Source organism: Dermacentor silvarum, chromosome 5, assembly GCF_013339745.2.
Source record: "Dermacentor silvarum isolate Dsil-2018 chromosome 5, BIME_Dsil_1.4, whole genome shotgun sequence".
Classification (NCBI taxonomy): domain Eukaryota; kingdom Metazoa; phylum Arthropoda; class Arachnida; order Ixodida; family Ixodidae; genus Dermacentor; species Dermacentor silvarum.
In genome coordinates, this window is record NC_051158.1 from 33,248,253 (window position 1) to 33,264,296 (window position 16,044).

The following is a 16,044-nucleotide window of genomic DNA, read 5'->3' on the forward strand; positions in this document are numbered from 1 at the left end:
GGACTAAAAGCTACAAGAAGCAAAGAACGAAACAAGGCGCGCAACCACGTAAACTGTAGGAAGTGATTCGCTTCCTGTACCAACGACCACGTGATCACAACCCGCCGCAGGTTGTGACGTCACGGCGCGACGTTAGGTCACGTGCCGTGTGGCCAGTGTGCGACGCGTGCATGGGTGCGTGCGAAGAATCCACCACGAACCTTTTGACGCCTGTGAATGAGTAACCTTGAGTTTTTCCGAAAGCAACTGGTCTCGGGCAGTTGCGTAACAACTACAGTGCAGTGGAAAGAGGGTGCGAGAGTAGTGTCCAGTGACTGCAGAGTCAAGCTTCAGCGCTGAGCGCGGGTTTTGTTTAGACGAGGACATCCAGGAAATGTCGCCGACCGCATCTTATCAAGACCGATACATGTGACCGACGGCGAAGTACAGCGTTCGGCGAGCATGGGGCGACGGCCCTTCTCGTAATTGGACTTCAAATCGACATGCGACAGGGCTGAGGTTTGTGCCGTGGTTGACCGATTCTTGCCTCCGGGGTTCGACTAGTGCCAGAGGTGTTCGATTTGCTTCGATAACCCGCTTCGTTTCTCTTCGTTACGGGCGACAGATTCCCGGATTTGATAACTGAACAGGTGCGCGCAGTTATCATTACGCCACATCTGAAACCAAACATGTACTTTTAAAAACGGAGTCGACGATTGTCAAGGTTCAGTGACCACGTTTACTCCCCTTGTAGTAGCTGCGCTAGATAAACACATTTCACGTCGAGCGCTTACTTTCGGTTTGGTGTGATCGTGTTCTGTACCAGCTCATGTTGCGTACTGTTTGTCGAAGTTGTTTTGTTTTAATGACCGTCTAGTTAATGCGGAAGTACGCGATATCGAAGATGGATAAATTGCGCGAGCAATTACTTGACTTTCACCGCTGATAGTATATCGCTCCGCACGGAAAGAAGAGAGAGGTGGCGAGCAATTTAGGCAGAGATTACGCGGTGTTATTGTTCAGTGATCTCAGATACTTGAATGCACTTGATTGCTGCTGATTGGCTTGACTGGCTGCTGTCATCAGCTAGCTGTTTAACTACAGTTCGTGCACATTTTAGTATGCGCAACCACGTAGCATACACTCTTTCAAATGGGGGTTATCAGATAATGAGTGGCATATACGTAAATGAGAAACGAAAATGTCGCCAGGTTTTGGTGTTGCGAATAATTACATTGGCTAATTTTTTTTTTTAATTTTGGTTGACGCACACGTGATTACCTAGGTGGGCTTTGGTTATTTGATAAATTAGAATGACTTATTTAAGTGCAGAAAGTCATTGCTCCATGTGTACAAAATATTGGCATCATTAATTGCCTGGTAACCAGTGCTCTTAATTTTGCAGTGTGTTTGCCAGAATGTGTTTCATACAAACATTCTCATTCATTATCAGTCGTGTGTAGCAGCTTCACATTTCCTGTGGCAGGCAGAAATTAGGTTTCTGTGGAAATCTAAATCTTGTTGCACATTAGGTCTTGCTTTGGCTGTCTCAATTAAACCCACAACTTCAGTTCTGCCCTCAAATTGCATTAAAGTTGACAAAAACCTAAAAATTCCATCCTAGGAGCTCTGCTTGCAATGTTTGCCTCTGCCAAGTAAACATATTTGATTGGTGCAAATTCTCTTCAAGTTGGGCCACCAATGTCATTTTTTAAAATGTTTTGGCAGACCGTAGGTGACTTGTACAGGTCGGCTTTTAGCTAATGGCTGCCGCACCCCCCTACACCTTGGTGCAGTGAACTCCCAGAAGCACGATAATGATGTGGCGTCGGCTGCTCACAAAAGCGAGCATCTTTTACACTTTTAGACCGGCTCATTTCCTTTCTGGACAAAATCTCTTTCTTTACTTTTGATGAGCATGCCTCATGCATTATACCTTGAAGCTGTTAGGAGAGTTTTTCACAAACTTAGCGCGCAGATGAGTCTTGTAGTTACCATTGGTTGCGGCGTAGGCAGCCTGTTCTAGCACAATTTTTGTCCAGAAGTGTTGACTCCTAAGGGGTTAACCAAAGCATGCTTGCTTTGTGTGTTATGTTCTTTAAGTAAGAAAGAGTGTCAGCATTACAGCTATTTAGGAGCAGTTTGAAAGTTGGTGCTGCATTGAGAGACATCAAATGTGCCTACAGTGCAAGTCACCACGATCAGCCTTACAGCCCTGTCACATGTGCACTCTTGATGACAGTTAAGAACGACAGAAATTTGCTACCACCACTGGGGGCAATGTTGCACAGCAATGTTTAGGATTTGTTGTAGTTCAACATTTTGTCTTGGGATGTTGCCACTGGCATTGCTCTTCCTAGTATGTGGCAGCGCTGTGGTGGACGCTGCCCCCTGCTCCTGCGGCTACGCTGCATGGGCTGAGCGGGCACAGCCGGGAGCATTGGCAGCCACTACCTGACAGTGGCTTAGTTCTAAGCTCCAGTGCAAAGGCCTGAGCCGTCCAAACGCGTTGACCTGATGTCATTGGTCAGCCACACTTATTTCACAACCAGCAACACCACATTCCTTGCAAAAACGTCAAGCTGTGCCATGCTGATGTCTGAATCAGCGGCGCCCGTTCAGTGCTAGGGCTACGACGAACTCTTATATACAATAGGACTTTCTTACTCTTGTTCCTCTTATCATTGCTAACTTGTTATTTACAGGGTTGGTTTAGTTTTTTTTGGTTTTATTCTTAGTTGTATTTAGGTATGTTTTCTGTTGTATCAACTTATGTATGTTTTGGTCCTTGTTCTGACGTAGAGGCTTCTCATTATCCAAGAGGTTCCTACGTCATGCATTCCCTCTAGAGACCATGACAGTTAATGACCTTCATGACATTAGCTAAGTAACACATAGCCTGTCATTGCTAAAATTTTGGGCGCCCCTAGTTTAACATTGCACAACAAGCCCAGGTCTCAGCTCAATGTAATCTGTTTAAGTGGTCCTCTGTAAAGTGCTGTCCCGACGCTTTGTGAACAAATACTCCCATTTACGTTTGGTGGGAGTGTGCTCTTCATCACCCTGAAGCTCCAGATCTGTATGCTACTGCCCGTCTTTCTTTTGACCTAGTGTGCTTTTCCTGCTGCACAACATTTGCACTTATCGTCATGTCTCGCCGTGCAGGAGCGCACTCTGTTCAGCCACCATGACAACTGGCGCCACCTGGGATGAGCCAGAGAGGAGGAATCCACAGAGGGTGCACGGTGGTGCGTAGATGTTTGCCCGGCTGCCCCAGCGGCGCTTGCACTTGGCACTAGTGTGCCTCGGCGCAGTCGTGATCCTGTTTCTGACGCAAGAGGTCGTGCGCCGCTACCACGAGTACCAGAAGTTCTACCGCTTCCAAGATTATGCCTTGCGGGTGAGCGAGTGAATCTCTAACTCATTAACAGGCAAACTACGCATGTCGTTGTCAGTGACGGGTAGCTAATTCACCAGCAAACATACCTCGACAGGAGTGGTGTACAAATGTACATACTTATGCCTTGGGTGCTTGACCGATGCACTGTGAGCCGAAAACTGTGAAATTCTAGCGTTGCGGTTTAGTTTGAAAGACCTCGCTTGTGCGCAGTGGTTGCCACCTGAATATGTAAGTCGCACGTTCTTCAGCGCGGTCTGATGGACCTAGTAGCTGCATTTGTATTGCTCTTCATTTGCTTTGCAGTGTGGCACTTGAGCGCTCAAGCCAAGACCGTGAACGTGTGTACTTATGGAGAAGATGCTCGTTTGAAACAAAGTACTAGTGGCTAGGTACATACTGCAGGCGCAAAGAGCAGATGAATGCATTTGTCATGTTTGACTGTAGTACATTTGACTGTTTTAACAGTAACCTTTACTCAGCAATAACTTTTGAAAACATTTCCACACATATTGATTTTGCCTTTTGAGAAAATTCATGCCACTGGTGTTGGTAGAAGCTTTCGTTTTCTTTGTTCTGTGAACGATGGCATGGCAGGACTGCCGCGTCTTTGTGACATCAAGCTGTGCGGCTTAGCTATACATGCGCCAGCCAATTATCGCTGACGATCTGTCTTCTCGCAATGCTCAGTCAGCCAGTGACAGTCTTCCATGTACCATTTTCTAACTCGTGCATGTGTATTTCATCATCACTGCGTCGCGTTAAGCCCGACCAGTCAATGAATTCACTGCCGAAACCTTTATCGTTGCTTATCTGTGCTTTTGAATCGACTTGCCTCATACCTAAGCATAAATGTGAAACAAAAAAGGTACACAAGCATTGCCGCATCAACAGACCGAATGCTCACAACTGGTGAGAATGACGAGGCCAGTTCATTGAAGTCAGCTTCATTACTGTATTGTGGTGACTGTACTTGGTGACATCCTAAGAATTGAATATATGCTCCAGCCACAGAAGCACACTGCTCGATTACACTGATATTGGAAGAACCTCACCTCCACCATGATGTCACAGAAATTGGACGGTGCGCATATGCACAAAGTTTCTGAGTTGTACAACGGAGTATTTGCCACTGCATTCTTGGGTTGTCACGTAAATGATTAATGCGGGTGTCAACAGATATAAGACTAATTATTTATAGTGGTGTACGTTTTGTTAGTGACTTCAGCATTGCAAATAACAGTGACAAATGTGTGTTGACAACATTTCCATTTGCAGTCATTAAGAGAAACTGAAGGAACTCGGGTGATGTCGTAGTGTGGTACTGAGCACCTTTATTTGGTCACGACCATGTACAACAGTAATCTAATGAAGAGCATCCTCATTCCAACATGGCAGCAAACATAACTGCTTTTTTGGCACTCGCCCATCGCCATGTTCTGCTCAAGCATGGATGCTCTGAGGACGCATCACATTGACAATGCCCCAAAGCTTTAGAAGTATTACACTGGAATTGATGAGCCCCCAACAGTAATGGTGTGCAAATACCGAATAGTAAGTCTCGAATCGAATACCGAATCGAATCAAGAAAAAAAAAGCCCAATATCGAATCGAATGTTGAATAGCAAAATTATTTAATAGAAGCTCGAATATTTACAAGTTCTCATGCAAAAAAAGCAGCTGTTGTACGTGATCTGGGGTCAACTTCTCCCTCCGGGCCGTAACGATGTTGCCAGCCGTCGAAAAGAACTTTTCACTTGGTACACTCGTTGCTGGAAGGCCCATGTACTTCATGGCCATCTTGCACAGTCGTGGGAAGTATTGCTTGCCTGTCTCTTTCCAGAATGCTAGAGGGTCTTGGTCCTTACTGAAAGTGGGCTCTCGAAGGTACCGCTGAAACTCCTCGATGGTAGCTGTTTTGGAGGAGTGTCTTCTTTCTGATGATGCTGCCAGGTTCTCAATGCTGTCCCAGATACTGCTGATGCGCTCCTTGTGAGATGTAGATGTTGACGCTTCAGTATAGTCACTTGATGCTTCTCCTGGAGAGCTCTGCAACTCAATTCTTGCAAGCTCTACGAGCCTTGTTTCCTGGAATGTTTGAGCACAAAAGAGGTTTTTAAACCTGGGGTCACAGGCGGTTGCCAACACATGCTCCTTTTGCTCGTCCTGCCCTGGAAACCTTGTTCTCATGCTTTTCAGCAAGTTTCTTGCAAACTCTGAGGTGTCATCATCGGCTGCAATGCAGTCTTTCAGGACCATTTGTGTTCCATAGAGAAATGGTACCACTGACGACAAAGTTGCATATTTCTTACCACTAAGATCTTTGGTCGCTGATGCGATTGGTTCAAGAGCTTTGACGAGCCCAGCCACTGCTTTCCACTCCTGTGGTGTCAGGTTGGGCATAGTTGTGTCAGAGGTGGCAAGCTAAACAGACGGCTTCTTTCAGCTGCACAAGACGTGAGAGCATGTCATGCTCACTGTTCCATCATGTTTCCACGTCTTGAATAAGTTCCAAAACTAAGAGCTCCATTCGTCGCTGGCAATCCTGCAATCTTGCCGCAGCTTGGACACTGTGTTTGTAATGACCAACAATTGCGTGACACTTCTTGAGAATGGCAGGAACTCCTGCTGGTTTCTTCCTTGGCATCTTTTATAGCTAGTTGCAGTGTATGACCCATACACTGCATTGGGACGCAAGAAATGCCCCTAAGGGCCGCACGGAAGTTTTGTGCATTGTCCGTCACCACATAGACTGACACTTTCGGCAGTGGCAGCTCCCAGTTATCCATCATTTCTTGCAGGTGCTCCAGGATGTTGCAAGCAGTGTGACTCTCGGTCACACTCTGGTTGTCCAATGCAAAGCTTCTCATCTCGAAGTTGGAGGTTAAGTAGTGGCAGGTAAAACTGATGTAACATTGGTTAACCCTCAACGTCCACATGTCACTTGTAAACGAGATCGACTCTATGCCTTCCTGGAAGTCCGCATGCATTCTCCCCTTGACAACCGTGACTGTCTCTGTACAACGCCGGGATGATTGTCCTCGAAAACGTCGTGCGGCTGGGTATCTTGTACAAGCAGCTCCATGTGGTTCATCAGCCCTTTGAAACCTCGATTTTTGACAAAGATGTAAGGCTGAAGGTCGAGCGCCAGCATTCGGGCAATCCTGGTGGTTATCGCCGTTCTCTTGAGCTGCGATAGGTCCTTGCCCGACTTCAGTGCACTTTTGATGAACGGCTGTGCACCTTCTAGTCTTCCTTGCCTCCCGCTGTCTCTCAGAAACACACTGTGCAAAGAAAAATGCATGTTCTTGAGATGGTTCGCAAGTGGCGTCGTCGTACTCGATGGCGTTCGAAGTTTCGTATCACAGCTTTTGCACGTAGTCTTAGGCTCTGAGTTCTTTACGAAATGTTTCCAAATGGCACTTTTTGTTCAGTCATGTCGCCCCTGACGTCAGACTACGTTTTCCGACACATAACGCAGATGAAATTCGGGAGCAGAAAACGTCGGCTTGGTTTCCGATAGTGAGGGACTTGATGGTTTCGGATTGCCCGGCGAAACGAGGCCAACGGGTGACGGGGGAAGAGACACTGGCGCCACCCCTATCCGGCTTGGAAAAGTAAGAGAGAAATTGGTTGGCTCTGCGGCCGAGAGGTGGCACGAGTGCCGCCCGCGTCAGCAACGCAGCGACGGGACGCAGCCAACACAGCACGCCGTGGTGCGCGGTTTTGCGGTTCGCTAGGGCGGTTTCCTTTTCTGCTCGCGAATTGCAGTCTCCGATTCCTCTCAAGTGTATACAGTCGCCAACCGATTTTCCGGACTTCGCGGGGACCGAAAACTAGTCCGAAAAATCGAAGTCTGAAAAACTCGTTCACCTTAAAAATGAAAATTTATTAGGCTTAGAGTGGTATTAAAAAAATGCTTAATAATGCCCTGCCTCGTACTACACTTGGAGGCATTCCGATTTGCTTGGATTTGCGCAAGACTGACGTCTCCGCATACAGTCAACAAGAGCGTCACGGCGTTGCCGATCTCCGTTAACAGAGATCGCCATGGTTGTCGAAAAAACGAGCCCCATTATTTTGCACGTGGCCTCCGAGACGAAAGGATGGCGTGCGCGGGAGCGACTAAATCCCCACCAGAACACGCCAGTGTTGCCAGATCTCGTCTTGTGCAGTTCCGTAGATTTGCGAGGCGGAGATGTCCCTAGTAAAGTCACGCGACTGCGTGCTGCGCTCGCCGCCTTATCGCCTCCCCCCCCTCGTACGTGCGTGCGCCAGATTTCAACGTGTGTGCACGCAGGAGATGAACGTGGGCGCAAGGTTTACACTTGCAGCTTATTCTGAAGAGAAATGAAACTATGTTTCATTTATTTATGAGAAATCTAAGTTAGCACATGTTACGACAGGGTAGGTGAACCTCAGCTAGGCGACTGGCCACGGCCGTCTGGTGTTGAGCGATCGGGCAGTGACGAGACGCTCTCTCGACTCGTTCTTGACGCCTTTTATGCGGTCCCCCCATACTTAAAATTATTTTCTGTTACATTAGTCACTGTCGCACTCTTCAACATTAACCTATTTGAACGGCGTGGCGGCGCCTAGCGTTCCTATATTTGTTTCTGCGTGGACTTCAGGGCCATTCACCTACCTGCCGAGCTCCCACCCGTTTGTTGTGGCGGTTTCTTAGCTTCCCTGGCCCAGCACACCCGTCCTTATTGACATATCTTGTCGGGCGCAAATCAGCGTTCTGTAGGTCGTTCGATCTTGTCGATGCTCAACACATTTAGCAAATGTAATGCTATCTATTCCGCAAGGCAGTTGCTAAACTTGGTGGTGGAGTTTATTTTGCAATCAGCATGTCATCAGCACTACATGGTTCCAGCTAGCAGGCTGACCTGAACAGATTATTGTAAAAATTTTGCAAGTCTGAGAAAACTCGATCTCGGTTCCGTTTGTGCCTTTGCATATTCTGCATATCTCATAGCAGCACACACTGTGCGACTTATCGATTCACAAGTTCAAATAAAGTCAGCCTATAACCGCGTTGACAAACGCGCTGACGATCTACGCATTTGTAACAGTCGCCTTACTTCTTCGACCTGCCACGCGGACTTCCCGTAGCTCTAACCGGCAACAGCTTACGTACTGGTTCAAGAAAACGGAAAGATCATGTTTCTAATGTGGCTTTTTGGAATCATGAGATTAGTGGGCGCACAGATGTGAACAGATTGCGCAATTTGAGAACACAGAAAGAGCCTGAAGCTTTACCGCGGAGCAAACTAAATTTCTTGTCAAATAAACACACACACAGGTTAATGCGAATAACCCATTCCTTATCGCGCACAATCGACCACTTACATACGCAAAAATGGTCAACAATCGTCGCCACTAAGACGATTCATTCAAATGATCGCACATGCCACACGACATAAGGCATCGCCGACGATGAAGTTGTTGACAGTCCTAACAATCTCCCCGTGAATTCATGTGAGCGCTCGCAAGATAACGCAATCCTGGCTAAAATAAACAAATAAACACTGAAAATATTATAAACAGAACAATGCGCATAGGCGGGTCCATCAATAATCATATGGGCAGCAGTGAAAAAATATGCACAGCGAGTTTCACTTCGCCTGTTCAACAGGCGTTGGTTCAACTGGCCGACTTGACTAGGGAATTTCGGCCTCCATTCTGGGTGCATGAAAGAGCTAGTTTTGGTGAGCAGCCCAGAGTTTCCAGCATGATGTTTTCAATACCGCTAACCTTGGGCGATGTTGCAATCGGTATTTAGCCTCGCGCGGCGCGCGCGTGCGTGTCCCAATTTTGGAGGCCATAGTCGGGGCCACTGGAAGCCAAGCCTGGTCAAGTCGGCGAAATTCCAACATGGCGTCCTCCAAGAACGGGTAGCGTGGCTCGGAACGAGCGATTTAGTCCGGAAAATCGAACTTTGGTGCCTGAATTCGTCCGAAAAATCTGTCGCGAAACTGCATTAGCTCTACGGGAACCCGGACGGTGCATTCATGAAGTCCGGAATATCCAACAAGTCCGAATTTTTGGAGTCCGAAAAATCCGTCGGCGACTGTATACAACTTTTGCTTGTGAAGGAAATGAAACATGGTGCAGCCTGTGCGAGCGGCGCAAACAAAAGGCTGTTTTAGTTCAGTTTCACGGTTTGGATGTGTCACAACCACAATTAAATCTGCATGCTATCAGGTTCGTGGCATTCAAACTTTGTGTATTTAGAGTGTGTTTCACATATTACTCGCCAACTAGGCTCGCCGAATATAACGAATATTCGAGTAACCGAATATTTAAGATTCGATTCGAGAAGTTACAATTCGATTCGTATTTGTATATTCGAGTATTCGCATACCCCTACCCAAAGTATAACATTCATGCTAAGCCCAGTAACGAAAGGTAAGTATTGTGATGAGGATATGTTGGTATTCAAACCTGGATTACTAGCATAGAGAGGAAGATCCTAGCACAAATAAACTTTATAAACGCAGGATTTGCTGTGTTCACATGTCCACGTTTTCTTCTTGTGTTCACGTCTTCTTTGCACTGCACTATAGCGGTCATTCTGCAACTTACAGACCTGTTTCACATGCAGGTTGAAGGCTTGAGGAAAGAGATGTCAATGCTCGAGGCAAGCGCCGGGCAGCTGGAAAACCGGACGGCCAGTGTAAAGCTTGATTTGCTCATCGGCCGCAAGCGGCCCCGCTACAAGGACACCTCGAGACTGGCCATCCACTAGCAGCCACGGCTCGAAGTGATGCGGGTGAAACGGCATTCAGTGTGCACATGGTAGCACAAAGAGCGTGGAACAAGAGGCATGACACAAGTGACAAGTTCAACATGCACAACATGTTAATGTTGTGTCTGCTGCTCGATCATCCTGTGCCATGATGCTAATCCCTGGAGCATCAACGACGAGCTGTGAACATTCTGATATGTAGGATTTGCCAAGCCTGTGGTCTGGCATTGCTTATTGTTTTTCTAGGCATTTGTTTGCCATCGTGGACTTAGCTTTAAAAATGCAATTCTACTGCCAAGAAGTTGGACAAATGTGCAGTGTAGAATGTCAGCACCAGGTCTCTGAGAATTTCTAAGTCAAACTTTAACAAATATTGCCCATGCTTTTGTTTCGTTTGTAATGTTAAATCTGTGTTTGATTAATCACCGTTTACTTGTCATTTACATGAGCTCCTAGTTGTCTCAGAGGCGTGCTCAACCATTCCACAAGGAGCAGTGCTTAGCTAACCATCACTTCACAAACAGCAGGTCAAGCCTGTAAAGCGGCTACATTGCAACGCTAGTTTCTCGATTGCACAAGCCATTGGTGTGCTTGCTACTTCTGCTTCTTGTGCGATAGTGAAAGGTTATGAAAATCAAGTTTGTGAACAATTTACCAGTTTTCAAGGTGCCTGTGTTTGATGCAGGCGCACATGACCACTCTTAGCCATGCCAGAACAAATGAACATCGCTGCAAGATGATGCGTGTTCCTGTGCCAACTTCAGGGACGTCAATGCCTTACACGAAACGTAGATCAAACTGATTACATGTAGTAGCGAACATGTAGTAAGAACTTCAGCCAATGTCTGGTATATTGTGGCTTTCCTGCAATGTAGGTGTTGAAAACGTGTGAAATTAAACCGAGGGCCCTTTGGCTGCCACACTGAGGTCAGTTTCAGGTTTACTGAACATGGTTGACGTCTGTTATGTGTGAGGTGTTTAAGATAAGAATACAGTGGACTTGCGATAATTCAAACTGGGAATATTCAAAGTTCTGGTTGTTTTATGCAAATCGAAAAATTATGGCTATGTCCTTGGTGAGTTGTATGGCTTAGTGACACTTTTTGGATTCATAGTGCAGTGCAGCTTTGCCAGAAAAGGCAGGTAAGAGAGCATTTATGAGGCACGAATGGTCAAAACGAACCTGCATTTGATGGCTGCTGTGTGTGGTTGCAGAACTACAAGTATGGTGGGCTGAAAAAAAAAAAAAGCAGTTCTGTACTTGTACAACTTGAGTATCGCAGACTGTTTGCAGGTACAAATGTGTTTATGGTCACCACTACAAGATGGCGCCACTGAGATGTCTTTTGGACAGCATCTTTGACAGTTAACACTAATAATTCAGAACAAAAATTGATAGTCCTAGGAACTTGAATTCTGCAAGTTGTGTCGTATCTTTTTGTTCAATGTCAATGACAACGAGCGTCTGTTCTCTCCTTGCCGATGTTGCACAAGCGGGTCTTGTGCACTCTTCTCACGACTGGCATGTTGTCGAATATCTGCACAGTTGCGTGACTTTGGCTCATTTTCTTTTTGTAATACAACCAGCGTGGCATTATCCCTCTACAAGAGCCGTGTTGTCGCTCGCAATCTGCCCTGTATAGTTGGTCTACGTGCTACTTAGAATACTAGCGAATTAAGGTTCACCATATTCACAACCTGCATCAGGTGATGGTATGCTGATTGATGTGGCAGTTGTGTACGTTGTGTATGTTGAATGTGCTATCATAGTTTATCCCAGCAAGTTGTATGTGGCATCTTTTCCGCGGTTTGAAACATTCCGTCACTGATGTTAAGAGCTTGTTGTTTACCATCAGTTCTGCTAGACTGCTGAGCAGTTGAAAGAAGAGTTGGAGATTAGCAATTCATTCTGAAGGCAGGATTCATATTATGCAATGCAGCTAGCTTGTAGAGTCGGGGTTGACAATTAATAGGGATTTTCTTTGTTACCTTTTCCGTTGATTAGGTAGCCGAGATTAAATATCCATGTTGTGGGAAGATCTTCTGTTCTGTAAATAAGTTGTTAATTGTGAATTGCCCAGTGTTTCTGGAAGAATCCCAAATTTAGTGCGAACAAATTAACTTTTGTTTGTGGTTCACATTCAGTAACACTGTTGTAGATGTTTTCGTACTGTCATTTATGGCTTCTATATACTATCGCAAGACATGAATAGGGATTGAAACCTTTTTAGCGCTGTATAATGTTCCAGTGTTGTCAGTGTTATGACAGATAGTTGATCTTTTTGCAATAGAAAGACGTAAAAATGAAAGAACTGAGTGTAAAGATTTGTTGCGGCTATGCTCTACAAATGGTACACTGTTGTTCCAGTTCACAATATTGTCACAGAAGTTACGTGCAATAGCTTACTTGTAAATGTTTGAAAGATGGGACTTAGTGCAATGCACTGGTGCAAAGTTGTGTCAGAGCCCTTGAATTGTTTTGTTTGTTTTTTTGTCGGGGGAGGGGGGGGGGCGTCACCATTCCTTAAAAAAGTAAGTGTGCAGATGTATGTGGATTCAGCTCAGTAAGGTATTTGTAAATTAATCTTATGGAATATGCAAAACAAGTAGCATGCTCCATTGACAACCACAAATGCTGGCACAATTATTTAGGTCCAAAACTCCCTAAACAGTTCAATGCCAGTGTTTCAGTTGATCTGTCATTCGTACTCACTGTTGCGTAAGCATCAGGTCTTGAGCATTCGTCAAATCTTTTAGAAATATGTCAGTTAAAGGCATGTCATGGTGGTTGTATCTTCTCTTGTAGCTGACAAAACCTCTTGCAATTTGCTTCTAAAGGTGTCATGAAGATTGTGCATGCCATTGACCCTAACAGATTGGCATATATAGTTGACGAACACTGGCCTTTGAATTCAAAACCACAGTATAACTCACAAAAAAAGGATAGTTATGCTTTCTCTTGGGACTGATAACTGATAAGCCATGATGACTGATAATTCATAAGCCAAAAGCTTCACCATTGAATTGAGAGCACTGAGTTGCATAGCTTTCATTGAAGTTTCGTGAGCAGTTAGACATATCGAAGGACTTCAGTTGTATTAAATGTCATAATAACTGTTGATCAAATGGTTTGAAACCAACTTTCAATGCTTGTGTCTTGTGGTAGCATCCAGGAATCTTAAGAAAACAACGCAAAGTACCACTTTGTTGCTGTGTGCAATTCAGGCTGAAATAGTAGAGTTCAGGCAAAGAATTCATCAGTTCAGGCTAAGATTGGAGATCATCGATAAACCACATCTTATACCATGGGTCTGACTACTAGCTTACCACTGTGGTGGTTAGTAAATTTGAATGGACACTTTTCATCAATTTCAGGTTGAAACTTGACCTCTCACTTTATGCACGAGGCTGTGTGCACCGAGATGGAACAGCTAATTATTACTTGACCACTCTTAGCAACCCAAGTTTGCAACGGTCTGCAGAGTAACTTTTCTATCACTTTATATGGTCTTATGGATCACACTTTTTTTCTTCATTGTAGCATAAATAAATGTTCGATTATAGTGGCCCGTGTACTAATTAGGTCTTTTTATCGAGAGTAGATGTTAGTGTACTGCCACGCTGGAATGAATTGCTAACATGACACAACGAACAAGGAGGTGAAGTTCACGTTCCACATTTGCCACTGTGTATGATACTGGGAAGGTTCATTTACAGAGGCTTAGTTTTGAGCCCAGAGCATTCTTAGCACCCGGTACACCAGAATCACACATCTTGCAAGTAATCAAGCAAAAGAGGCATTCCTTTTCGCTTCTTTTTTTTTTGCATTTCATTCGACGTGGTAGTACATTTGTTCAAATTCCTCACAGCTTCATCCAGGAAAGTTAGTGTTGAAAGCATCTTGGTTGAAAGTTGCACGTTGGCGAGACAGCTTGGAAATTGTTAAAATGTGCAGTTCTTGGCACGAAATATTAAAGAGTTTATCGTGAAGGGACGCCCTGACCTTGCGATGTCAGCCGATCCAGCCTTTCAGCCCATAGGCACTGGTATTTGTGCTCTGAAATCGCATACCTGCCGAAAAAAGAAAACTGGCACTGGTGGATGGTAGAGCAATGAAGCGAGCTTCCAAATGTGAAGCGTTTGCAGTCGGGTACGATAGGTGTCGACCTGCTGTGATAATTAATAGAGACCACGCCATGCAACCTCTTGATGCACCGTTGTTTATCCAGCAAAGTATGCGCTCCACGAAAGACCACCTACAGGGTCATAGCAGTGCTGGCATTTTTAAATTTACTTGCTCACCTGATAATATTCATATTGCAAAAATATGTTGTAGTTCGAATATTTCGTACAAGCCTAAACTAATCAAGCACTTAATGTCAGTAACACTAACGAGGCACTTTTCAGGTTTGCACTTAATACTTCCTAATGTTTTCTTCTAGATGTTAATGGACATGTGTACACGTGAAGTTGTAAAAAAAATGCCATACCTTGCTTGAACATGTCACAAGAAGCAATTTTCTTGCAAACATTTTACTTAAGCCAGTAAAAGCCACCACTACCATTGCTTTAGATAGATTTTATACATTGCCTCCATAATGAGGCAGTTGTCGCCGCTAGCCAAACTTTATGCAGAGGGTTGTTTGTGCTTCCATGTGCTGAAATACTTGCGCACAATGTCACAATCCATATTACGGTATTTGCATGTGTCTTCTCAACATGCAGTGCATTTCAGCATAAAATCTACCAGCACTTACATTGGGGCCAAACAGTGTGGGCTTGCATGTGCTTGTGCTCACAGGATGTCATTTCTTTCCCCACCCTGACTTGCAGTGCATAACCTGCATGAAAAAAAATTTGTGTGCCACTGACGCAAACATGCTAAAGCATGTTTTTGGTGTCCAAAATCTTTCTGCATTTCACATTTTTTAGAAAACCCCCTGGCGAAATTCTTCTCTGCTGTTGTACGATGTCGGCTGTCCACCGCTGCTTCATTACTCGTAAAGCGTTGTGTACGTTCGTCTGTTGCGTGTGCTTCGAGGTTGCTATTTTTGTAGAGTTGAAAGAAGGCGCACACCGCTTCGTGAAGGAAGCCTTGTTTAGAAGATGTATACATGCACAGGTTGCACTGAAAGGTTGTGGAAATAAAGCCAGTTATTTCTATACTCGTGTCACTGCTTTGTGGTTTTCCATCGATCTTATACACTCCAGTTTCACAGTAATGCCCTTGGAAAGAGTATGAGGGTCCTTGATGTCATGCTGTTGTACAGTGCTCAGAGAGTGCATTTAAGTAATTTTCACGAGCAGGATCAGAGAGATACAGAGATAAGGATAAGGAGAGGAAGTCAAAGTATGCAGGCAAGATTTGCTAAATTTCAAGATCAAAGGATAATTAGCACATTCATTGCTAAAATGGGTGATTACAAGACTGATTGAAGCGCAGAAACTTTGAAGTGGCAAGAAGTAGGTCCTTCTCACTTGTGAGTGATATGTGCAAGAATTATTGTACCGAGCATGCAAAGCTAACTGTTTTGTATGTTAAATGACAGGGATATCGATGTATCCAGACATGTACACTACAAACAGATGCACATCCTGTGGCGAGGTTGCCACACTTAATCACATGTTATGGGAATATCAGGACATAACAAACAATTGGGCAGTGCCGACACCTCCGTCTCTTCCACCGCCAGCCTCCGCTCGCGTTGGAAGACCGTATTGCTCAGCTCGAACCTGACAGTACAGCTCTGGGCCGTCCAGCGAGCCGAGGAAGCCGCTTCGAGACAAGGTCTCGGAACCGCGTCCGCGGCGGGTGCCCAGACCCACTAAAAAGACGCCGCACTCACATCTGATTGATTTGATAATAAAGTTTACATTCTTCTTCGACAGCCTAATTTTTTGTGCATAGCCCCAT

The 16,044-nt window shown here is 45.1% G+C and overlaps 1 long non-coding RNA gene across 1 annotated transcript; it reads left to right on the forward strand.

The window, feature by feature from the left end:
* The first annotated feature begins 136 nt into the window (after positions 1–136).
* On the forward strand, positions 137–15,293 carry LOC119453270 (uncharacterized). Its single transcript, XR_005192241.2, has 3 exons — positions 137–498; positions 3,145–3,379; positions 9,987–15,293. It is a non-coding gene; the product is annotated as an uncharacterized LOC119453270 (long non-coding RNA).
* The last annotated feature ends 751 nt before the right edge of the window (positions 15,294–16,044 follow it).